Source organism: Falco biarmicus, chromosome 4, assembly GCF_023638135.1.
Source record: "Falco biarmicus isolate bFalBia1 chromosome 4, bFalBia1.pri, whole genome shotgun sequence".
NCBI classification, from domain to species: Eukaryota; Metazoa; Chordata; class Aves; order Falconiformes; family Falconidae; genus Falco; species Falco biarmicus.
Genome location: NC_079291.1, coordinates 43,004,573 through 43,030,770, shown reverse-complemented (window position 1 = coordinate 43,030,770; position 26,198 = coordinate 43,004,573). Strand labels below are relative to the sequence as shown.

At 41.8% G+C, this 26,198-nt stretch overlaps 1 protein-coding gene across 1 annotated transcript in view; it reads right to left on the bottom strand.

Annotated features, from left to right (window-relative positions):
* Positions 1-12,126, bottom strand: part of KIAA1217 (KIAA1217 ortholog) — a 365,870-nt gene extending 353,744 nt beyond the window's left edge. The window contains exon 1 of the mRNA XM_056335860.1: positions 11,909-12,126. The gene's annotated coding sequence lies outside the window, so the exon portion shown is untranslated. The remainder of the gene's footprint in view (positions 1-11,908) is intronic.
* Between the last annotated feature and the right edge of the window lie 14,072 nt (positions 12,127-26,198).

Genomic DNA, 26,198 nt, shown 5'->3' with positions numbered 1-26,198 from the left:
AGGAACACCGATTACCACAAATCCCTTTAATATCAACAAGCCATAAATTATCTCTTTACCTACAGAAAAAGGAGTGTGATCTGGAAGACTACTGTCTCTTAAGATATCATCTTAGAACCTTTTCATGTTCTATTTAGGACATACACTGAATATATAATTTGTATTTGAAGATTTTTCCACTGGACGAAAATATTTCTTAACAATTCAAATTCTTATATGACATGGCTTCTTGTGCTGGAACTTCAAGACTACAAATTATAAACCTCAATGAAATGGAGTAAAATGCTGTATTCTGAATCTCCATGGTAATTTTTATAATTAAACTTTTCATTTAGGAAAAAAATATATGCCCACATTTTTTAATTTGTAATATATACTTCCTATTACTCTTTCATTCTATATCTGATTCCCCTCTAAGACACTCACCTTCAAAAAGGTCTAGAAGCTTGTTCCCCTCAAATATTTATCAAACTGTGTTTTTTAATGCTGTGTGTCTCCTACCCGAAACACCAGTCTTTTGGTAGAAGACAGACCTCTTAACTTCAGTTGTTTAGATTGTAGCACTTCCTGATATAGCCAACAAACAGGTAGACAGAAATCAGAAAATTGATTTCAAATAAGAGAATCTGCGGTCAAAATGTTGAGATTTAGGTATATTAAAAAAAAAAAGCAAAAGAAAAATAAAAGTCCAGCTATTTTAAAATTTACATTAAAAACACTAATGTATTTCAGGATTTTGCTTTTCAGAAGAGGCAGAAGCCAGCTCCTTCTCAAGATACTCCTGTGACTGGGCAGCACAGTCTGCTCCTAAATGACACGATGCGGAAAGCAAAGAAAGGTGATGAACAACACAGGTTAGAATACCTGAAGACTAATTTAATGGTGAATAAGGAGATTATCAAAGAAAATTAAATTCTAAATGTTAAAGCTTTTTCGTGCACCTCAGAAAACATGAGCTGCCCAGTTCTTCCATGGCTCTGCAATGCCTTCACACATTTTGCTTTTCACTCTCCTGCCCCATTAGCTCACATGCATTTTTAAGACTCAGATTAAGGCTCCCCAAAGGAAACACCATTCTCAGTGCAAAGCCCTGGAAAGTGCAAGGGTTTGAGTGTGGCAGCCAGGTGGAGAGGCCAGCATATCCCCACCAAGTTGCAGTCAGGGTGCTCACCAAACGCCCATGTGCCCCAGCTATCACCTCCCACCCTGCTCTTCCCAGCACCAGAACGGGATTTTGGTCTGGGCCAGATGCAGGCTTTTGTTTTAATATTTGGGATCTGGAGAAGATTACTCACCACCACAATAAGCAGGAGAAAAGAAAAAGAAAAACTAAAGTGTATTTTTCCCTCTTTGCTTCCCCTTCCCTGAAGTACAAGAATTCACACAAGGGGCAAATGATGCAAAAATCTGCCACTGCACATACAAGAGGCAGGTCCAAGAACTGCCCTGAGAGAAGGGGGCTCTGCTGAGGGGCAAGTTATGCCGCATTATGCTATATGATATGTAACTAATGGAACTGCATAGCACAATGTAAGCTGGGAAGAGCCCATTTTCCCTCCCATCCGTGGGCCAAGCAGAGATGATGCCAACAGCTGCAGAACAAAACACAGGGCATGCCGTACGCTACCCAGGCAGGCAGGAACAGCTCAAGGACTCTTCCTGGGACAAACGGGAGGAACATAATGAGAAAACTGCAGAAACAGACACAGCAGCAACAGAGCAAAGGCAGAGGAATAGAAACACGAGAAATCAACAGGCAGATTAAAATGCTTCCAGGTCTCTTCAGCAATGATGCGTGCTTCTGTAAACAGAAGTTGCTCTTAACATACTTTCCACTTGAAATTAATTCCAGCAAATGGAAGAGTAAAGCAGAACAGCTTCCATTTGGGATACGTGAAAGCATCCAAATGCTGTTCCTTACACATCTCTGCACCCTTGACATCACTTCAGGTGTAAGCCCAGGGACTTAACACCCCAGGCAGATGGGTAAGTCGCGTACACACACACGTACACAAGTGGTACATCAGTTGCTGTGCACAAGAACATCTGCACTTAGCTAGGTGCCTTGAAATCAGAAATCTAGTCAAGAAAAGAACTGTTTTCAGCAAACAGAAAAGCCATAAAGCTATTATAAATTTCGACGGTTTAGATCTCTGCTGTTCTTTGAAATTCTTTGGGATAAAGAACACCTTTACTGAATTCCTCTTGTGTAAGACAGAGCAGACAAGCAGTTAAACACTTGCAGAAAATGGGAGTTCCCTTTGCGGGGGTGAGCAACAGAACCCCATTCAGGATTGCCTCCAACTAGAACAATCTACCAAAGGAGGGAAAGAATAAATGAGATTTTTTTAAAAATATTTTATTTTTTAAAATGTTATTAGATTTTAAATATTTACATCACCATACTTCATATATTTAAATCTTAATAATTTTCAGCTTCCTCAGTGCCCTTTACAGATATTTGTTCAGAATTTTTAAAATGTGAGCCATAAAAACAAAGCTAGTAAGAAAAAAGTAAAACTTCATCGTTCGTGAAAAGTTGCCAGCAACTCCAGAAGCCTGCTCCATGCCCGCAGCCTGCATAAGAAAGGGACCCTTGTTCTTGCCCTGCACACAGCGCCCCACCGAACCTCTGCAGCTCTGCTGGACACATACAATGGCATTGACCCCAGGGCCCCACAAGCGACAGCGCTACGGCGCAGATGTCCTGCCAAGGACAAGTCCCATCTTGTGCGCTCAGCCGAGGGTGGCAAGGGGCGCAGCCGGGCACGGGGCAGAGCCCCTTGCCGCCACCCCTGGGGCAGAGCCCCCCATGGCCGAGGCCTCGGCAGCCGCCCAGCCCACGCACCCCATGTCTAGGAAGGGGCAGCGATGCCGACCTCCCGCCCACCCCACAGACCCCCAGCCCCCACCGCCCTGCAACGGCAGCCACCCAGCAGAAGTGTGCCGCTTCTCAACCCTCCCAAAAACATGAGCAGAGTTTGCTCCTTCCTAGAAGAAAAAAAAAAAAAACAACTCAGCAGTTAATTGCTCTGCTGGATCCTAGTGAACAGTCTAATTTATTGTGAATGATATAAAGCATTCAGAGGTCTGGTCTTTACTGAGCAATCTACAGACCAAGTTCTGTGCCAGAGACCATAAAGAGAATCCCATAAAAGAATTGGTTATAAGACTTGCATTATGAAATTACAAAAGTACAGTAATAGGAACTTAATACCTACCAGAGGCAGTTAGTTTAACAAGAAAAATGGTAACATTTAGCATTAACAAGACAGCACCTTGAAGCCAGTAAAATATGAGTTAACATACCAGTAAATCTGCACCTACAAGTAACCAAGGAAGACACCTTTGTCAGGTAGACACAGAAGAAACATTTCTCATGTTAGGTATACACTTTTTAAAGTTAAAACAAGTTAAAAGAGAATTAATGTGCCTACTGCATAGTTTGGAAACTTTTAGGTATCATATTGCAATTCAACACTAACATCAGAAACACCGAAACAATACGCCAGTCAAACAACTCTAGTGCACACTGGTGCTCTGTTAACATTAAGGCAAACATCAAAAGGAAGAATCTCACACAGTCTCATCTGCCTCCAAGTTTTTGCCCCCAAGTTTTCCCTCTGTGAGCTCCATCCATTAGAGCTGAGAGAGGAGCTCAGACACGAGGCTGCGTGCAACCCCTGCCTTTTCAACAGCTGTGTCATTTAGCTGCTTTGAGGACAGTTAATGATGCTTATTAGCACGCCGACAGCTGATGTATCCATCATTAATGCCATTAGTGAATACAGCAGCAGTGAGAAACTTCACAGCAGCACTGATAAAGCCTGAGAGACTGCATCTCCAAATGGTGAGCACTAGCTCAGTGGTATCAGTGCTCAATCGGCCCCTGTTCCTCATCATCATCATCTCACTAAAAACTGGAAATAGCTTTATAGTTTCCTGCCCCCATGAATGTTGAAGTTTGTCCATCCAGCTGCAGAGTTTCAACAGAAGACACATAAATAGCCCTCAGCAACTTAAGATACTAGGTTAGGAGATGCAGGTTTAAATCTACCTAGACTGAGGCATTGCTGAGCATCTTTCCCATTTTCATGCCAAGTGATGCTGGAAGTGGGAACTAGGTGCTCAAGATCACCACTCACATGACACCTACTACAGAAGAACTGCTAGTTTGAAAGGCAGCAACGTACAAAGTAACTTGAAACACTACTGAAAGTACTTCCAACTAACCTGCTTGTCTTTGACCTAAAAATTACCCAAGCTATTCATAATCAGTTCCCAAGTTTCAAAGGAGCAGAGGTAAGTCAACAACTAAATGTTGGCTTTTCTAGCTGCACAACACAGCCACAAAGCTTCAGGAACTAGGTCATCATCTCAGCCTCACGTACTGCTTTGCAAATGCTAGACTTTGGACTTCTTGCACACCCAATACTTGGCATTGCCTCCGACAGCCTGTCTCCATGGAGCTTAGGTATCAAACATAACCCATATGCAGCATTTCCTTACTCTCAGCACCTCCTGCCCCAGGAAGTGGGTTTTAGCTTTTTAGCTTGGATTCTGAGGCACCCAACTTCTCTGCATGCATAAGAAACAGCCCAAGCACATAGGTCAAACCCTACATCAGGGAACTGACTCTCTTCTTCCAAAATCAAACTGTAAAACCTCCTGTTAGGCAACACAATGAAGGTAAGATCTAATGCAGAAGCACACACCAATCATGCAGGCTGGAGAAACATGCACCCCATAAAGCTATTTTCCCTGTGAGGAGAGTCAAGGAGCAGCACAGCTTGCCCCGAGAGGCTGCGCAGGCTCAATCCTTACATTTTTTCAAGACGTGACCAGATCAAGCTCTGAGCAACCTGGTCTGATACCACAGCTGCCCCTGCTGTGAGCAGGGGGCTGCTCTAGAGATCTTCTGAGGTCCCTTCCAGCCTGATTTATCCCATGATTCCTTACAATACATGCCACAACATGTCATGCAATTGGATCTCAATGTTATTCTAATCTCTGGAAGGCGCTATTATGGAGCAAAACACAGATTAGCAAAAACTGATTCAATTAATAAGACTTTGTGGTTTACCATTTTTAAAGTTCCAGAATATTCTTTATTACTGGGAGGAGGCAATGCAAATAATTCTGAAAGGGCTATCAGCTAGATACTGCGGTTCTCCAACATGATTTCTGAAGCAAGATGCTTGAAAAGCAATTTATGTATAAAATACAGTCTTCATCCAACTTTTGCCTAACCCTAAAATAAAATAATGAACTGTTTCTACTGGAAACCAACCAGATGATAGACCACAACTCTTTTCTTTTTAAGAACAGAAAAAGATTTGTGTTTGCAAAAAGTCACAAAACTATGAGCTAGATTTTATGATAAACATTAACTTTGCTAAATAAAAAAAACCCCAACCCCCAAAAAAAAAAAAGAAGAGAGAGAGACACTGCATTCACTTGAAGTCCCATATTAGGGAAACAAAGTTGCCTTTTTATGGCTATCTAGTACATACTAGCTGAATTTCAATAATCAATTGTAATTCAGCACCATATCATCTATTTATATCCGCTGTTCTCAGCCAACTGCAGATTACTACATGCTCTTGAAAAGTTTGGCCATGATATCAGCATAGTTGGCAAATGCAAGCTGGCAAGCTTTTAGCCAATTAAAGCCTTTATAATGACTATGCCACCACATATGAGACTGCTAGAAACAGGACTGGATGGAGTACAAAAATCTTACAGTTATACTTATAATACACAACTCCTTCACATTTATTTCCAATTCTGCTTCGCTGATATTGCGGTAGCATACTACAACTATCCCATCAGTCTCAGAACTGAAGATGTCTAAGTATTAGCTCCATATTCCAATTATGTTAAAAGGGAATTATCCATACTAAAATGTGGTTTATTAGAATAAATGTTACAATGGAAAGCATTTCCGTGCTAAATGCATAATAAGTGTTCAGCCAAAGTACTAATTGCATACTCTATGACTAAATGACAAACACGTATAATCCATCCTTAAGGATTTAAAAATTAAGACAAATAATTCCACAAAACTTTTTCCAGCAAACACTTCCAAGTAACCTCCATACAAAGTCATAGCAATAAAAGATAGAAGATATTTCCTAAGCACATAATTTAGACCTCTTGCCAAACAGAATGCAGTTTCCAAGGTAGGACTCATCATTACTAAAGCAATGCGCAGTTTTAACTGTCTTACCGTCCATGTTCTGTTCTATGTGACCCCAGGAGAACCCTGTAGCTTTCCCCCATTGGCATCCCAATATCCAACAACATAATGCTGAACTCTGACATGCTTGTAGAGCATCTTCTATTATTCTATTTTATGCAATACTGCAAGAAAAAGTTGGTTTAAACAGGAACTAGTAAGCCAATTGTAAGAAAAAGTTAATACTGCTACATTTCACTTTTAAGAACCTTCCTAGGTTGAAAGCTATGCACAATTAGTAAATGTCTAATTATAAGTAGTCATGCATATGATGATGTACGTTACACCCTAGTTATGCAGCAAGACTGGATTTATGCAATATAGTTTCAGTGAATTCTAAGGAAAGTAAAGAGTAATGTTGCAATGTTAGTCATGCAGTGACACATTTCACAACCTGTAACATTTTTTTTAAATTCTAAGAACACATCACAAACTGCAAATTAATAAATAAATACATATTGTGTTTGCTCCCCAGAAAATCTCCTGTGAGACTTGGGACTCCAGCTAGGGAGAGGTCTGTTTGAACTGCATATCCAAATGTGGGAACAGCAAGATGAAGCACACACCAGCGTGAGCTGGGTGAGCCCTAGCATCACACGTATGTATGTTGGGACACATGTTGTCCATAACTCCTAAATCTGACAAGACTAAATTGCGTTCTTCCAGAGTTAAGGGGTCCTTTAGCCAGTAGTGCAAGCAGGGCTTCCTGCTCCATCCTTACGAAGGAAACGAGCATGAGCACAAGAAACACTGAAATCCTCCTTTGGGATACAGATCATGAGAGACTGAATGAAAGGGAAGCACCAGGTAGGCAAGCTGAAGAGTAAAATGCCAACTCTTGTGAGTCTGAGCAGCACCACAAGTTTTTTGTTGTGGTGGGTTTTGTTAGTTTAAATTTCATCCTTCATAATATTCATCCCCAGTCACAAAAGTTGTAAGGACTCCACTACAATTCCACATCAAAGAAACTCATATCTTTTTTAGCAGTACTGACTGAGCATTGGCACAAGGTGCCCAGAGAGCCTCTGGAGTCTCCATCCTTGGAGATGTTCAGAAGCCACCTGGACAACCAGCTCCAGGTGATCCTGCTTGAACAGGGAGGCCGAACAAGATTACCTCCAGAGATGCCTGCCAACCTCAACCATCCCATGGTGCTCTCAACCAAATCCCTACTGACTTGCACATAGGCACCATTTCACATCTCACCATGCTCTAAAAAGGGACATAGAAAAGTAACAGCTTCCCCTGCACCTCATAAGATCTACAAACTGATTTTAGCCTCTACTGCATAAAAAGAAAAAAGGCAACATACAAATTGCACTTCAGAAAGAGGCAGTTTGGGGCCTGAAGTAAAAAGATGCAGAATGCTACCAGGAAGAAGGAAGAGATAACAAGGAAAGGAGCTATACAGTAACAAATACAAAAGCTACACTGTACTAAAAAACCACCCAGGGTCCACAAGATTTTACAGACTTACCATTAAACTGCACAAACTCAAACACCGTATCAAGTGATTTGGAGATACTCCAATGAATCAGACAAGGGTTTCCTGAGAGGTTTCCAATGGGAGCTAAAAGAGGGTTTGTTCCACTTCCCCCACCCAAGGAAACTGGAACAAAAGAGCTAACAACTGATCATTTTAATATCCTCTTAATCAAAAAAACATGAACTTTACCATCCATCAAGGGATATTTCTGGAGGGAGCACTGCACTGCCCCAATCCATTCTGTCCCTGCCACAGAACCTGTTACTGTTCCTGGCATGACCCATCACCCTGGCACAAATAACGTTACTACGCCAAGATCCAGCAGCATACCTCAGCGTTAGCAACAAATACCTCAGTGTTTTTCTTGATTTTTATGTACATGTTTATAGTTACTTCATTTCATGCTGGCTTGGAAAACTATCATCCCATTATTTAATGAACTCTGAGGCATTCAAGAATATAGCCAATTCCAGCTTCTATTAGACGAAAAATGGAAGAAACACTATTATTCAACTGTGTCAAGAAAAAAAAAATAGGAGCAGTCTTGCATATATAAACCATGTATACAAGTTCCCAGACATCTTTAATGAATCCAAATCTACAAATACAAATCTAGAGAGACTTACAGATAAACTTCATGTCAAGCATTATGTGCACGTCTTCACTGGATCAAGACCAAGGACCTCATTTCTTTCAGTCAGGAGGATTTAGATGTTTGGTATGACAGAAGAAAATCCCTTTGCACCACTGCACAACACATTCAAGGAAAAGCAATTTATTTTTTGCAGAATTAAAGAATCAGCAATGCCTAGTTGAAAAGCACTGTTTTGGAAGAGGTCCAAAGGCCCAAGTAATTGCAATGGACTGGAAAGACCTTCACCCCAGGTCAGCAATTTGCATTCCAGCCAGGCTATTTATGAGGGAAAGCAGTTACCATCAACCATCCTTCGAATGCGCAAGTTGCCAGTTTTGGTACCATTGCTGGGGTGCAAACACGTACAGGTATCATGACAAACCAGTCACATGGACCGCTTGAGCAGAAAAGCCCAGTACTGAGGTAGTACACAAAACTGATTAATCAGTTATCAGAAGCGGACTAAGATAACTAGCTGGGTCTGCAATACAGTTCCTCTCTACAGGCTTGAGATTCTGCCTACCACAACAGTGCCAAACACAGATTCAGCACAAGGAGTGGTAAGTAAAAATAACCTTTCATCCTCCATCAGATTGTTAACTCATTACAACTGGATGTAAGTGATGGATCAAATAGAAAAAGAAAGTCCACATTCTACCTCTTTCCCTGTCAGCTAACATTAGTTCCACCCCACTTTCCCAGCTTTCTTCATTTCCCTCCCTTTCAGCTTGCTTTGTGTCCTCTGCTTCTTGCTTCAGTGTTGTCCTTTTTCTTAGTCCCATATTTGCCACCTATAGTCTACTTTCTCCTCATTTTCTTCACTGCTTCTAACTTCTATCAGTCCTCTGCAAACAGTAACTGATTAATCAACATAAGACTTGCTTATTTTTATAATTGTTATCTTTAAGATTTCTGTATCTACAAAACAACCTTTAAGTACCTAGGTTCTCAGTACATGCATAAATTTTTCCGGATGTATATAAAAATCCTAAGTGTAATAGGGATGCAATAGGATAACCAAAAAAGTGAAATTTCAACCATGGCTGAGAGTTAGAACAGGAACTAGAACTAAACATCTCATTTTCAACTCTGAGTGAAAGACAAGCTTCAAAATCATTAACTGTCTCCCTTTGCTTACAGCAAGAGGTCACAGTAAATGTCAAACACAAGAGAGCTGTTCAATTAAGGGCAACCTTACAAAATCCAAACTATTACCAACAGCAGCCTAGACGTCATCTGCGCCCCAACAAAACCACTGCCCAGACAGCAGCTATTACACAAGACTCCACACTAGAGAGCTGCCAAGCTTTAACCTTCAGCGTAGAGGAATGAATTTATTCTCCCAAGAAATAATTCTGCCATACCAGAGCACTGGCTTCCTTAGGAATATGTCAGAAAAAAGGCAAGCTAACATTTCCCACCTCTTCCTATAGCCGAAGCCCAAAGCTACATGTATGGAGTAACAGCACAGTTATACGAGTTAAATAACAGTAATTTATCACAAAGCAATAAACAGGAGATTGCAATTTCAAATAGCATAAGCGGGTAGGCAGCAAGTTAGCTATTCAGAACATCTATCTGTTCAAAAAAAAAAGCCAAAAACAAACAAAAACAAACAAAAAACCCACACAAAACCCATGATGAATAGGAATACAAAGGCAGTGCTTCTACAGAGGAGGGGGGAAGCATATTCCAGGGGAAAAAAAAAATAACTAAATGCAGTAGTTTTATTGTTGTACATTGAATGCTTCAGAAAACACAGCCGGTCTAAACTATAACAAATTGTCAAAACAGTAGTTCATCTGCCATACAGGAAAAAACAGTATAGTTCCAGGCACAGAAGCATTAAAAATACTAAGTACTAAACCTCTAATTTTGCAGTGATCTGTGGATAAAGGTTCTCTAAAACCCGCAGGCCTGAACTATGACATTGTATAAAAATCTTTGGGCCTGTGCACATCAGTCAGAGCTCCAGGTACACACAGTACGAAGTCAGAGGAAGTTTCTGGCTGCAGAAAGAGTTGTGCACTATCAACGCTGCACCCTGGACACCGTACATACAGCAAGACCAGCTAAGTGCACAGAACTTCCCACATGCATTAGTTTGGGTGCTTTCAAAGGAATTCAAGATTAGGTTTTATTTCTTGGTAAACATACAGTTAAGAAAGCAAGCCCTGGTTATATATAGTCAGAGACCTTCTAGCTTGGTCACTGTGTAAAAACATCATTGTTAGGTGATACAGACTTCTACGCACTGCATACTCGCTGCGCTTTGCTTCACACAGTTCACAAGGTCAGAAGAAAAAAATAAATTGGTTTTGATTTTCCTCTAACTTGCAGAAAGTCAGTTTACTAAAAGTCTACAAAATTACATCTTAATATTTGATATTAGGCACTGCTTTGTCTAATAGCCTAACTATGCTTTTACAATAAGAAAAAGCTACTGTCCATGCAGCCTGAGTAACCCAAGACACGCAAACAGTCTGCGGGTGATTTCCCTGGGCAGTACGTAACGCTCATCTGCAGAGCTCCACACAAGTATTTTGAACGTATCAGGAGAGAAAAAGAACAAGAAATGAAAGCAAATTAAGAATGACTGACTTTAAACCGCAGCGCACACAAAAAAAGAAAAAAAAAAGACAAAAAAACACCCAGCCAACCACCACTAAAGATGACATTTAAATGTTCTGAGAAATTTACATCCCCATGCTCACCAATGCAGGGGCTGAACTTTGCCAAACACCAACAAGCCAAATTCTGCTATTCTGGAAGTTAACAATAGTTTTGCTTTAACTCCAGAAGCAGCAGCAGAAGTTGGCCCTCAGCTGACAGCACATCATATCTCAGGGCAAACACACGGAAGAAAAAAAAAAAAAAAAAAAGACACACACAAAACATCCCACTGAGCATCTTCCACCCTCACGGGTCCCTGCGAGCAGGGCAGGGGGTCCAGGCTTCGGGACCCTGCACCTGAGGTCCCTGGGGAGCTACGCTTTCGGCCGCAGGGCTCAAACGGCAGGTTCTTAAGGGCTGGGGGGGTGGCGGGGGGGTGCTGTTCCCCTCCAAAGAGCACAGTAATTCTGTTGCGGAAAGCTTCTGACTACAGTCAACGCACACAATATCCACGCCCCCTCCCCTTCATATTTCTGGAGGAAAAGTAATTTTTGTGGTACTCCATGCCTACCAATAAGTAACTTCTAAGTTTGACATACGTGTAAGTTTACTCACAAGCGGAAGACAAGCAGAGGCACGCACGGGGCCGGCCAGCCCAGCCAAGCGATGCGGCGCGGGCGAACCAGCCCGGCCCGCCGCGCTCCCCGCCGCGCTCCCCGCCGCGCTCCCCGCCGCGCTCCCCGCCGCGCTCCCCGCCGCGGCCGCGCCGCCCGGCCCGTCGCCTCCCCAACTTCGCTGGCGGCCCGGGCAGCGCCGTCGGGAGGGGGGCGCAGCCCCACGGGCCCGGCCCCCGCCCTGCTCAGCCCCACCTGCCCACGGCGCAGCCGCCCCAAGGTCACCCCCCCCCCCGGGAAGGCAAACTTCGGGTGCCACTCACTTGCGCGGAGCGCTGCGCAGCGCCGGGGTGCAGCCGCCGCCGAGAGCCGGGGGCGGCGCGGAGCCTCCGCGGGCTGCGGCGCGCAGGGCGGGCTGCACGCTTCCTCCGCCGCCGCCGCCTCCCTCTGCCCGACGACTTTCAGTTCACCTGCAGGCAGCCCGGCTGCGGCGGGGCGGGCGGCTCCGCAGCTCTCCGCGGGACTGCAGTCACTGCGGCAGCGCCCTCCCCGCCCCACGGGGGGAGCCGGGCCGGCGGGGCGGGCCCCGCCGCGCAGCCCAGCGGCCGCTCGTCCCGGCGGGGGACGGGGCGAGCCCTACCCGGGGCGGGAAGGCAGGACCTCTGGGGTGCCCAGGGCTGTCCCACGCCCCTCCGCGAGTGCGGAGGCAGCGCGCACCCCTCCGGGGACCCTTTCCCCGAGGCGGCTGCTTGCCTGCAGCTGCTGGGTAGGGATTGCCCCCGTGCTGTCAATCACCTCCCCGGTGAGGGGCTATAAATATTTATTAGGCATCCTAATAGCCGCATCAAGCTGAGCACTTTATTCGTGTCGCTCCTGTGACTCAGACCTCCAAACCAGCCCTACACGTGCTGCATTTTACCTCGCGCACGCAGTGCCGGGTGGCTCCGCAGCGGGAGGGGTCCCCGGCCAGCGGCTCGCCCCAGGGCAGCGGCCCGGCACCCCCGAAACCTTCCTCCTATCTAAGGGCACCCGAGTGTCTGCTGGCTTGAGTGGTTTCCATCGGAGTACATCCATCAGCCGGGGAGGTGACCATCATCTTCTGTGGCAGCATTGCATTAGTAGACCTGTTCGGACAAACTGGGCTTTTATGCTCCAGTTGAGCTGTGAAAAAGATCATGAGCAAAAATCCGAACATGCACAGAGCCCTGAAATAAGAAGCTAATCTTGGATGCAGTTAACTCTGTCACCCATCTAGAAAATGAGGATAAGAAATGATAGAAACTTTCTACAACTGCATACATGTTTAAAAAAAACCCAAAAACATCAGGGTCTCTCAAGCATAAAAAATGTGTACAAATGAAATACACTAGATTAATCTTGTTGTTTTTCCCCCTTACAAAAATGACTCGATGCTGAGTGGCATAGCACCACATTGAGAGGAGCTCCCCAAGCTTGCAATACCTCCTGCAACAGCTGCCATCTTTGTAAACCTTGCTTATCTGAGAAATTTTAGTAAGAGCAAGAAAGTTCAAAACAGGCAGCATTTAGAAACCCTGATTACAAAGGCACGAGGTTGCCTTGGTTTATTTTGATAGAGGATGGTGGTTTTATTTTGCAGGTGATCTTCGAAATGGAATCAGCTGATAACATGGTTTTGGTTTCTGCTTTTCTGCATCTCCTGCTCCCAACAAGCACACACTTCTGTCTGGGAAGCGGACAGTCTGAGCCTGACCTCTCTGTCATGAAGCATGTAGCTTGTCTGCATAGCATGCTGGGGGGGAAATGGCCTCTATGAAGCTGAACAATACCACTTAGACATGAGCTAGAGCTGCAACATCATTAATGTATAGTCTTCCAAACTTCATGCTTGCTAATGTAAGTAAATAACTAATTGGCATTTTGCCCATCTCATGAGATTTTGGAGTAGATGCTTTAGAAGGAAATCTTATTACCAGGACTTTGTCTTTGCTAAGTATGATAGGCTGCACTTCTGCTGATGATGAGTATTTGTATTTGTACCGTAGCAATGCATAGGGGCTGCAGGTGAACTGAGACTCAGTTGGGCTTTCCGCTGGACATACACAGAGAGAGAGAATGCCTGTCTAGGAGATTTGCAGTCCAGACTAAGCAGGTAAGACAGGCAAGAGATGGCAGGGGAAACAGAAGTATAGAAAGGTGAAATAATTTGCCCAAGACCATGAAATAGGTCTAACAGCTCTGGCTGCAGAGCCAGTGTCTCTGATTCAGCAGCCCATACAACAGCTCCAGCAATGCCAAGCATTGCCTTAAATGATGAACTGATCACAGTCCTGAAAATCAAACGCACAAACTGTGTTTTTAGTAAGACTGTTTGTCGTTACGGTGCATGAATCTATCGAGGTTTTGTGCTTCTCCTCAACAGCACTAAGCACTAGCAGCAAAAGATACTCATTACAATTTCCTGTTGGTGTCCTGAAGTCAGGCTATTTTGATGGAGTTTTGCTTTTGCTAACACTGCCCATTTCTTGCTAAACCACAAAATTAATGCATTCAGATTGGGTTTCCCAAGCATTAGCACAAATTATTGCCCCTCCGCTGAAGATACTTGTGAAAGGAATAATTTTTGAATGGCATTTGGCTTTACATGCCAGAAATAAAAGTACCTTTATGCCCTATATGCCCTTATGTAAAATACAGTACCTACAATAACGGTACTTTAGTTCGTGATCATAATATTAACTACATTTTGCCAGCTTTGAATTTGTCACTTGAAGTAATCTTAAGGACTTGTTTATTACCATTACTTGTAATGCCTCTTGGGCTATAGGTTCCTACAGTAGAGTGTGCTTTTATACAGCTAACAAAACAGTGATTAGTCCAAACTGGGGAGGCTTTAAAGGAAACTTCTGTAATGGATGCAATCATAATATTAACAGTATCATTATAATAAACCAGGAAATAAAAATGCCTTTGCATTTAGCGATGTTTCAGATGTTTTCATTCAAAAATAGCTGAAATGATCTACTGCAGCATTTTCAAAGGAAGCTATTCAGTCCAGCTGAGACCAAATCTCTGTCATTTCTTTCCAAAAAGGAAAGAAGGAAGCTGCGAGGGGCTGAAAGGGAGCTGCTGCCCTGCAAGCACCCATCTATACACTGCCACGTGCTGCAGGAAGAGATGCTGCTGTGGAGGTACTGCTTCACAGCACCCACAGAGGTCCTGGGTGATTTCTGCTCTCACTGACACCCGCAGAGTGTCTCCTGCTGTCTCACAGGATGCTCCCCGAGCCTTGACGAGTGGGAGGACTGCAGGTCCCAGTCTTACACAGTGATCTGTACAGGGAAAATTATTTCATCTTCCAGGAAAATCCCAGTGATGTCCATAAGATTTAGTACAGGACCAAGGCACCCTGTCTGTTGGCCTAACAAGCACATTACAGCCCGCAGCCTTGTAAACATGTACTTGCGACAATATTTTTTACACTGGTGGAAACTGCACTGAAGAAATCCTTGTCTGGGTTAATTAACCTTGCCTGGTTAATTCAAACCCATTATTGATCAACTTAAGATGATCTTAAGAAAGTATATGCCTGGTCTTCACTGAATTCTTGTGAAGTAATACCTTACATGAAAATACTGCATTTCCACCTGTTGACAAGCACTAATTTTTCATGTACTTCTGCTGAAGTAAACATATTTTTTCCTGCAGGCAGAATAAGGGTCTTGGAGATGCTAAAAGCACCCTATTCAGTATTCCCTGTTCAGTGGGATTTTTCAAAAGGAATCCCTTTTCAACATTGTCTTCATGTAAAGTTATTTATTTGATATCTGGTGGCTGTTAATATACAGCTTCTGTAATGGTTACAACCAGCAAGGCACTGATACACCTGTATTCACAAGTGGAAAGCAGTAAGCAAACTGTTGAATCAGCTGGAGATACTCCATACTAAGACAAAGATTTACTTTTTAAAAAATAATTGGTATTGCGATAGTGTTCTTGTGAGAGTGTGTTGTGCTTCACTAAGTATCCCATTTACAAGAAAGCTCTCATTCCAAATCGCACCATGAGAAATGAAGGGTGTTTTTGTAGATGTTATATCCATAAAACTTCTGCGTTCACTGATTTTATTGCTCTATTGTCTTCCTGAGACAAACATGAGGTTGCTTTAAGTTACCATTACCTCTAAAACTGTTCAGCCTGAACACAACATGCCTAAATAATCCCTCTTGTCTTCCAAGAGTCTCTTCCGAGATGGGGAGTATTAAAAAACCAAACCAAAACAAAAATCTTCCCCGAAGTTTTATCCCGTAACAAAAGGGAAGAAAAGTCTGGCACAATATTTTCATTCTTTCTTGCATCTGTGCCCCACCTTCTGTTCTTCTACAAAGGAATAGCTGACTTACGTGAACGGCGACCAAGTACATTTGCTTGATTTCTAGGTCTGTGCAGTGACGTTCATGCTGGGAGAAGAAGCATTTCAAGATACCTGAATTGATTAAATATAGGATTGTGCTGCTGCAGAATTACTTAGGGACGGCAGAGTTCCCAGAAAACACCATTCACGGCAACACAGAGCTACTGCAACAGAACCAAATCCCCAGGGAGGCTGCGAACTTGCAGTTTGGCTTCTGAGCCAAATTCATCCCCCTTGCAGCACAACCTGGCATCCACATCAATGAGGATTTAATTTGATCTTTTACATTTTCCATGGTTATAGCATGCACTTATTTTCATTTATTTCTTATGGACTGATCTTTAGACTTTATTTATATTTTTCTGGATTTAATTCAGGGAGCTCTGCAGAAAAAACGTCCTTCATAACTTTCTGCATTTAGAAAGAAAGGAATACCGCAAGACACTGTCTCATCCTGGCAACATTCTCACCGGTCTTGGAGCACATAATTCTTCTTGAAACTACAAGCAGCAGGGGAAAAAAGAGTTTTTTAGACAAATTAAGAAAATAAACACAAAACACTTCTGTTTATCAAAGACTATCGCAGGGTTTTGTAAGAGAATGTAGCAGAGCACTCAGCCAATTTCAATGATGTTTTAAACAGGAGAGAGGTCTCAAAAATAATCAAATTCCTATGCAAATCAACTCCTTGAGTGTTCACACCCAGGACAAGACAGGTGGGATCCAGCAAACTTGTCTCCAGTGCTGCAGCGTTTCCCATGGTAGCTTTTCCCTGAGTTATGAGGTGTCCTGGAACACTGTCACTTCCCAGGGCAGCTATGTGAACTGCTGGAAAACACAAAGTCAAGTCTGTGGCAAGTGCCCAGGTCTGGGTTTGTAAGCAAAGGGTTCTACATGTCAGCTGAGAGTCCAGGCTGGGGGGCCAGGGGAGGATCACCAGCTCTAGTGCCATTATCATCAATATCTCCAATGTGGGTGTTTGCCACAGACTCGTGGTTTGCCCCTGTGAACCTAATTTCAGATATGCATTTGTCTCTGCTTCTGCTGGGAAAAGCCCCTAAGTATTTCGTTTCAACACCAAGTGGGCTTTTTGGATCCCTCGAAGAACTGAAACTTCTTTTTGCCTTCCCCCACCCCAAGTATTCTTTTGGTTTTGCTTTAGCCAAAAGAGAACAAACTGACGACCCTACCCACGTTGGCACTGAAGTGGGGCAAGGCCACTTTCTGCCCTTGATCACAATTCAGTTTCATTCACTACACGGTTTAATTTACTTGCATGTTTTCTATGCATTGCTGAAGAAGAAAAAGAGGCTTCTGATGCTTCATGACCTTGGAATCTTCTGGTTTTGAATAAAATATATTGAATAATATATTAGAAAATAAAAGCTCTTATAAAAATGACCTTTTAGCTTGAACTCTGTACTGGACTTTGCCCACTGAAATTACATTAAAATGCTGAAAGTCATAACATTTCAATAAAATGGAAATTAACAATGACACATAGCGTTAACAGGAAGGCAAGCCAAATATCCTCAGCAGTCTTCCCAGCTAAGTCAGGCGTTCTGCTGCTGGCTTCAGTAGAAGTTCATGTGTAATTGAGAAGAATAATAAGGGGAATACATTGGACAATCAACCAAAATTTTTTGTAGGCTGTTGAAAGCTCCTAGTGGCCCATCTTCCTGGCAAAAGTCGGAAGATGGGGACAAATGATGTATCCTTGTTTTCACTAGCAACTGTTGGCCCGTAGACTTGTTAGGTGCTGCCGAAGCGTTGCCAGTCATGGTTTTGCAGCAGCAACAGACAAGGAACTGTTCTGCAGGTTAGGCAAGATGCCAGGCTGAAAGGAAAGGGTGCATGTACGCTTGGTTGACATGTCTGTCATTTATATACGTTTGGTTTACGTGTTTCTTGTTTATATACCTGTTGCCAAGGAAGGAAGAACAGCTAAAGACTCAATATAAAACAAGGTTATAGAGGACAATGCAAAAAAAGGAAACTCACCCGCTCCTCACTTCTACAATAGGGTTTAAGAAAAGTTCCAGAACTACCTAACATGTGAATCCGTACTTACATCGTCTGGTTTCCCTCTGGAAAGAGCCATGTCTTTTAGCCATGGGTTTTTAACCATAAGTGACTTTTGGTAGGAAGCTAAAATCACTTTTAACTGTTTTGGTTTTAATGGTTTGATTTTAGATGTGCTGAGTAAATTTGTAGATGGTTCTTCACACGCTTTGAAACCTAGTAGAGCCTGAGTTGTAATAATGACCCTACAGCGATCCTACAGGGATCTCACAGAGAATTATGCCTTTGGCAGGACTTCTGACTGGAAATAGAACAATTTCCTTGCAAACAGAAACTATGACAACCAGAAGTCTCCAGTCTGGAAGAGAGACAACTGGCAGGATATCACCAAAGTATTAAAATCATGGGCAATATGGAGATAGAAAATAAGAAATCTTTATTTGCTCTCCCTCATAATTCAAGATCTGTAGTTCACCAATTGAAATTATCCAGCTTCAAGTTTAAAATAAAGAGATGGAGGCACTCAGTAAGACAATGTCAGACAGCCTAAAATACAAATATTTTTAAAAATCAATTAGTTTTTACAACCAACATCCAAGGAGGGCTGTTGAATATAGCGCTGTGGGTGTAATGTTTGGCACAGAAGTCCCTAAACTGACAGGAATTGGTTACATTTTTGCTTATATTTACTTTCTTCATAGTTATCTGGCACTGGTAACCATTAGAGACAGTATGTGGAGTGGAGCGGGCCTTTGGTCTCATCCAATGTGATTGTTCTGACATTATGATCAGCACTTCCCATCAAAACAGAAGCACCTGTGATAAAATGCTAAAGCTGGTGGTGTCTTTTTTGACTTACAGACACATCAGGCATAAAATGATGGGTTTATAAATTTATTTCTAGATTTATAGAGTATTCTGTTTTATATTTCAAGTAACTGAGCTAATGCTCTGTGTAGCAAACATCTGAAGATGCAGAGCCATCACAGAAACATGAAATCATGGAACCAACACTTTGAGCTTCCAAAAAATATACTCCTGTAAAAGTGGCTAATGGTATGAGCTTAATTTTATATATTCTGTGATGAATATTGATGAACATTTCAGAATAGTTTATGAATACTGACAATACCTGCTTGGTGTATAGGGATTGTTATTTCCAAAAGGCTAAAGAGAGAAATTAAGTATGTCAAGACTGCGTATGTGATTAGGAAATAAGTACTAAACCTATGTTTCTACATAATTCACACACAAAGCCAAGATGATATGCTTTCTTTTGAACGGTGACAGTGATGAAATGATTCAAAACTAAAAAAAAGAATGTAGATTAGACTTCCAAAACAAATAGTTACATGTTGAAGTAGCTCAGAAGGTTCTAAGCAGAAAATGTCTCTTAAATTGTGTTCACGCCTGGAGCTAAAGCGGAAACACTTCACAGGCAGGGCTTGCACTCCAATAACCATACTCTATTGTATTGGTCTGCGGTTTATACTGGTTCTTAGACTTTTTCATCCCCAGAAGTCAGTAAATGCAACATGTACTGTTGCCTGGAGAACTGCACTGGCATGTCTGGTCACCATCCCTGCCCAACAACATACCATTTGAAATCAGAAGGCAGCCAACAAACCAGTTGTAAACTTGCAGCAAAGGCCATGTTTCCCACCATTTAGACTATCCACTCTAAAACTTACTGCACAATAAAAGTTGTATCAGGACCCAGATAAAACACTTCCTCCAGCTGAAAGCTGCAGCAGCACACTGTGATAGGGGGAACAAAAAGAAATCTTTCCCACCACCAGAAACTCCAGCAGTTTCATATGCCCAGGCTACCTTGCCATGGCTCCCATGTCACCTGGCAAATCAAATTATTTTGCCAAGACTTTAGCCATCTGGGATAGCCCCCCTGTGCACACAAGGTTTCATGGAAACGCTGCATACATGCCACGCTCTTTTTAAACTGTAGAGGTTATGAGGTTTCTCAAGGCAAACTGATGACACACAAGCTTTTTCCTGCTTTTTAATCCTCACCTTATTTATTTTGCCATTCAGCAATTGCCATGGATAAATAAATAATACTGTGACCTAGCTTTAAGCACCAACGATCTCAACCCTACTGAAATTATAATGATATCACCCGAGTGCTGGTACTATAGAAACTTTGTGCAGGCTTCTCAGAGGCAGCTAATGCAAACCCAAACTTTGGCCACAACACATTGTTTTACTTATTTATTTATTTTTACAGGAGAGCAGGCTAAGATGGAAAATGTAACAAGAAGATAAAGCCATTTGGAAAAGAGTAAACAGTGTTTTTAGAAAACAGGAAAGTGCTGTAACTCAGTGGTTTTAAGATGACTGACTGGTAATTTCCATATTCCATTAGCAAGAAGTTTGCGAAGGCATATTTTTCCTCTTAGGTCTGTAGAGTTATAAGAACATAGCAGAACTTTATGAAAGAATGCTGCACACAGGGAAATAAGAACAGCTAATGCAAAATATTGAATTAATATTTTATTACAGGCAAATGAGACATTTTTTTTAAATTATGCCATCCAGTCAAGCATCTTTCTCAGTCTGACAATATGGGCCGTCTTTCTTATACCTGTTGAAGGGGCTGACTTTAGCTGTATAGTCTTTGTTTTTAGATGTGAATATGTTGGCTGCCTAAAGGAAAAAACAAACTAATCTGAGGTCAAAGAAAAAATCAGCTAAGAAAGGATATGCGAAAACATTTTCTAAATTGTCTGCTTTACTTCAGGATTACAGACAGCCTGCACTATTTTGATTATGCTCAAGGACTTGAAAAGCATGAAGCAAAGAGTACAGTGTGCTGCACAAAATGAAGAGCAAAGGCACAGCAATTGCTCGTGTCCTCCAGGTGCAGGATGAAATTCACTGTTACGTGCATCAATCATCCTTTGCTGCAGGGCTTTCCAAGAGGTACTACATAGCTTAATACAAAGGAGAGAGACATAACTGTTTGTCTGCTTGTTTATGTTCTGTTGGCTTACAGAATATCTTGCAAAGGATAAAATTCACTGCGCTGTCCCCTGTTTTGATTGCAAACTCACCTTGATGTTGTCTAGGGTAGCACTCTGCCGTTTAAAAATCTTTTCCAGACACAGACATATTCGTTGCTATACCGTGCATCGCAAATTCAGTCAAACATTCCTACGGGACTACTAAAAATCATGCAAATACTGCATTTCTTCAGAATTTTGTGACCTGCTAGATTACTTGGATGCTCTCAGTGACTTTTCCCCTAAAAATATATTTTCTACTGTTGAAGGAAGAAAAAAAATAACACAACAGGAGGTGATGTTCTTACAGAAAACCGAAAAAAACCCCTATCTGTCCGAATTCTATTGCTTATCCGCTAGCTAGTCTGAGGAGAACTTCCACTAAGGAAAACATTTGTTCCAAGCACAGACTCAGGTCTGAGGTTGTTATTCACGTCATGGCTAAGCAGGACTTTCTCAGCAGGAACTTTTATAAATACGGACAGCTTTTGTTAAACATATGAGGCAGGTAAGAAACAGGAAAGCAATGGCTACATATAGGTGATAACTGCTGTTAAAACGATCTGTGCCTAATAGATATCGCTGATGTAAAAGCTTCAATACAAAAGCTGTAATTGCTACAGGCGATAGGATACCTTCAGTTCTTCATTACCATCATCACACATTTTGGTGGAAACTAAAGCCCTGGCCACCCTTGTATCATTGGGAAGCAGTGGACCCAGGAATGTTATTTCTTACTCTATGGGACACACAACAAAGTGAAATCCAACTTGAACTTTCCCCGTCCCTGTGTGTGGGACAGCAACAGCAAAAACGAGAGGGAAAATGATCCTGTAGCTTAGGAGCGCTCAAATGGAGAAGTCCCAAAGTCCCTGCTGAGCAGTCTGTTTCAGCCAGACTTACCTGGGTCTCCATGTGATTCCCTCGCAGCTGCAAGGATGCCAAATGGCCTGCAGAAAGACTTATAGCTGCATATTCAATATTCAAAGGATTTTGCTTCCTTTCTCTGTACAGTAAGAGCAAAGCAACAATAAGAAATTGAAAAGTTGTACATCTCCACTGCATGCACTTCTGAAAATCAAAACCCATTTCTAAGTAACTTTTGTCCCAACATTACACATAGACAATGACAAACTCTTTACCATTGTAGACTATTTTAGGAAATTATACATACGTGAAAGCTTTGCTTTCATTTTAACTTGAAGACACATGTTGCTGTATTTTGCCAGGTTCCATCCCTTTTACTCACTTATTCTCTGTTGTTACTTGGTAACTTGTCTCTATTTAACCTTTATTGATATAGTATGGGCTTAGCTTTTCTCTGCTCTGTAGCTTAATATACCAGAACAACCAGGAAAAATAAATATGGCTTTACTCTACACTTCATGTCTTTTCAGCTTTCCTTATTAAGCCTCCATCTAATTTCTCCATTTATTATTATACCAATAGATTTATTCATATTTTAAAATACAGAATTTAAAGCTCTTACAGAAATTGTTTACCCAAAGTTTGGTTTAGGACATTATTCAGCAATATTTGGAGATGCTGGTTTTGGAACTTCAGTCTATAACATTAAAAATAAGGAATATTTATTCCAATCTAGAGTTCATTAAAAATGCACACGTTTTTGCTGAAATATTATTTTTTTATATATATAAATCAACAAAACGTGTTTATTGCTCTCTATAGAGGTGTCCAAATACTGGTTGTTCCGTTAGGGTAGTGAGGCCAATCATCATTTGACACCAGATCTTTTAGGCTCCTTTAAAGTACCTGAAACCCCATTTCTCATTTGGCTGCCTCTGGTTTTAATCCTGACAGTTTTTCCATGATACCAGCCATCATTACACACGTTGGTATTTTTCCTGCAGTGGGCAACGTCCCTAACGTGACAGATGAGCAGTTTATTTCACAGGTTTTGCAAAGCAACTTTCAGGCAGTAAAGCCTTGCTGACCCTGCTGACTTGGAACGTATTTGAGCCAATTACGTAAAAGCTGAGTGTCTTTGCCAACTCGGTTACCCATCTAGTTCTTTCTGTAATTAGATTATCCGATTTTATGCAGTTTCTGCACTGGCCACTTTAGGATTTGAGTTCACAGAGTGAAATTCAGGGATTTTCTTCTCTTTTCAGCCATATAAAAATGTTAATATCATGAAAATGTATCACACAAAGAGTAAAAAGATTTATACAAGGATAATGCTAAGATGAATACCACCCCTGAGATGTGCCGGTGTTTATTAATAATGCTTGTTTCAAGCACTGAGTATATTTTTGGGTGACATAAAGTGCATTAGCAGAAGTCTCCTGCTGTGCAGGGCAGCCTACGCCTGGAAGCCCATTGTCAGAGAAGGTGAAAAAATGGATCAGACTGGTTAGATAAGGCACCTCTCCACAGCCATCAGGAGACACACTAGTTCAGTGTTTCCAATTTATTTGCAGATTCTGTTTGCTTAGTCCATTATTTCCAATGTGGATTATCAATTTGACTGAATGTGTAGATAACAAAGCCTCATTTTTTGAAGTGCCAAGCACCCAAAGCGTTACTTGAAATCAATGGTTTATGGGAGTGTGCTTAGTACATTTAAAAATTAAGTCCAAAATTATTCGCAGATGTAAAACCAGCAACAAATAATGTTTGAGCGTGCTTCCAACAAAGCCAATGACTATAGTTTTATTGATGTTATTGGGTACGAATCAAGCTCCCTATCAGGAGTATAATCCAGCAATTTTCAAAAATAAACAATTTCCATCTCATTTAAAGATGCCCTGTATTACATTCTTATACCTTACCATGCAGTGCCTCTATCAAGGAGACTTCTTGAAATTTTCTATATTAACATTTGTGCGTGTACCAAGCTGGTCCTGCTTATTTTTGCAAATAGATAACAAAGCTATATGTTTTTTAATAAGCATCAGCTGAATATTATTAGCATGTAGTGTTGTTGCTTTGAGATCCACTTTGCTGATACTAAAAAATAGGAGGGTTACATTAACAAGATAAACTGCAAAGTCTTCAAGAACTATTAACAATTTTGGCCAGAGATAAATGTAAGACACATTGGCAGCATCTTATATGAAATCTACCACAAGACACAAACATATTTCAGTTGCTGCCTTAGCCCTTATTCACCTCCCCACACCAGCCCCAGCAGGAAAGGTTTCAAATGTTTCAGAGGGGTCTAGAAGGGTTTTCTTACAGTCCTTCTAAGCCACACTCTTTAGGAGCAAAGCATGGAATTTAACCCTTGGATTTGGAAACGACATATTTTTAGTAGTGTCCTATAAGTTCATATTTATGTGAAAAAATATTTTAAGGTCCAGTTGAGTTGTAATAATGCAAATGTCTGACATTTCTGTTTCATATATTCAGAAATTCAAAATACATCAAGGAAAACAAGGCATTAGCAATTAGCTTGGCGCTGTAAAATAATCACATCAAATCTTTATCTAATCCCTTGTTACAGAGAAGTAGGCTATCCTTTACGTCTGGACAGAGTTGGACAGATGCTATGATTAGTCAGGAGGAACTTGGGGTGTCAGGTGCAGGAGCAAACAGCTCCATTTTCAGAGGATCTCTGATGCTTCTGTTAGCCTTGGCTACCCAGCCCTCCTAAAAAAATTGACCAGTCAGAAACTACTAGTGAGGGATTGTGCTCCTGCATTTTGTCATGTCCTGAGCAAAAGCCAATTTGTCCTGGTCCTTGAGGTGCTTCTCGCAGCAGTGTAAGGTGCTTATTTATGGTTTGGGACTGGTCTGAACAAGGAGGAAAACTGGCAATCCTCCTTGGCTCTGAGGTGGTGTATTGTTAAGTGCTGAGAAAGTGTTACACATTCACAGCTTGTCTGCTGGGTAGTTTCCACAGGAAGCTCACACACAGCTATTTAAGCATGGTGAGAAGCTGCATAGGATATCATCTGTTTGTATGACCCAGTGTGTCATTTTTGTAGCCCACTGTGCTGACACACATGGTGCTGCCCGGGGTAGGCATGCTCAAAATCTCCTCCTCCCCCAGAGCACCACAGAAGCCACCAACAGCAAGTACTGTGCCCAAAGCCACAACGTGTCCTTTGGTGCCTCCTCAGGGCCCTGTGGGCTGCTTCTCCTGCTTTTTGCCCCTCCCCACCCCCAAACAAACACCCCTCTGCCCAAAAAAAACCCACCTACCCCCTCAAAAAAAACCAACAAACCCACAGACACCCAAAAAAACTCCATCCCCCACTCCCCACCCCCAAAAAAAAAACCAAACAGCTAAATGTGGCAGTAGCAAATGCATCATCTCACTCTGACCTACAGCCACCAGCCTCAGGGAAACTCCTCTGGTTCGTGCTGAGACCTCATCACACAGCCCAGTGCTCATATCGGGAAGGTAGCTCCTAGTTAGAAGAAACAGAACAGTGGATTGAATAAACCATCCTGATTCCTATCTGCAGTTGGGGATTTTCCCCATTTGCCTTTTCTTTTTTTCTTTTTTTAAACTTTAATTAAAGTTAATTCAAAAACCTAAATTACTTCAGATCTTACAGTCCAATTCTAGTTTTGCCTCATTTCAAAGAATAACTTAAATATTAAGAGAGAAACATCAGAAAAATGAGGCATGTGACTGCTTCTTTTCAAAGAAAGTAAACAGATCTTTGTATCATGAATCTATGCATTAAGACAGGCTTATTTTAAAATGTCTCCTTAGACTGTAAGAATATTTTATACAAGGTAATTCAGACATCTTTATGTAACACAAGAATCTGGCTAACGTTAATATTAAAGCAGTGATGACAGAACATAAACACTTCTGTATTTTGATATTTTTAGATACCTAGCCTGTAAATATTCAGACTCTTCGGGTTGGAAAAATATTACCTGTATTAAGGTCACTTGTCTTCAATTTGGGGAAAAGAAAAAAGGAAAGCCATTGCTAACTTCCCAGTTTCAAGAGAGATGAATCAGACATTGTCCTAGCACTTTCCCAGGTGGCCACCAAAAAGAAGCACAGGTACAGAGGAGAAGCGTATATCACCTTTCTTCTGTTGGCAGCTGAAAGCTTTACTTCTGAATACTGGAGGGGGGGGAGGGAGGGATCCACATCGTAAGTAATATTCAGCTGTATCTTTGTTGTATTGATTAGTCATACAAAACACATACGGCACAAAAGCATCAGTGCACTAGGAAAACTGAAGTTAAAAG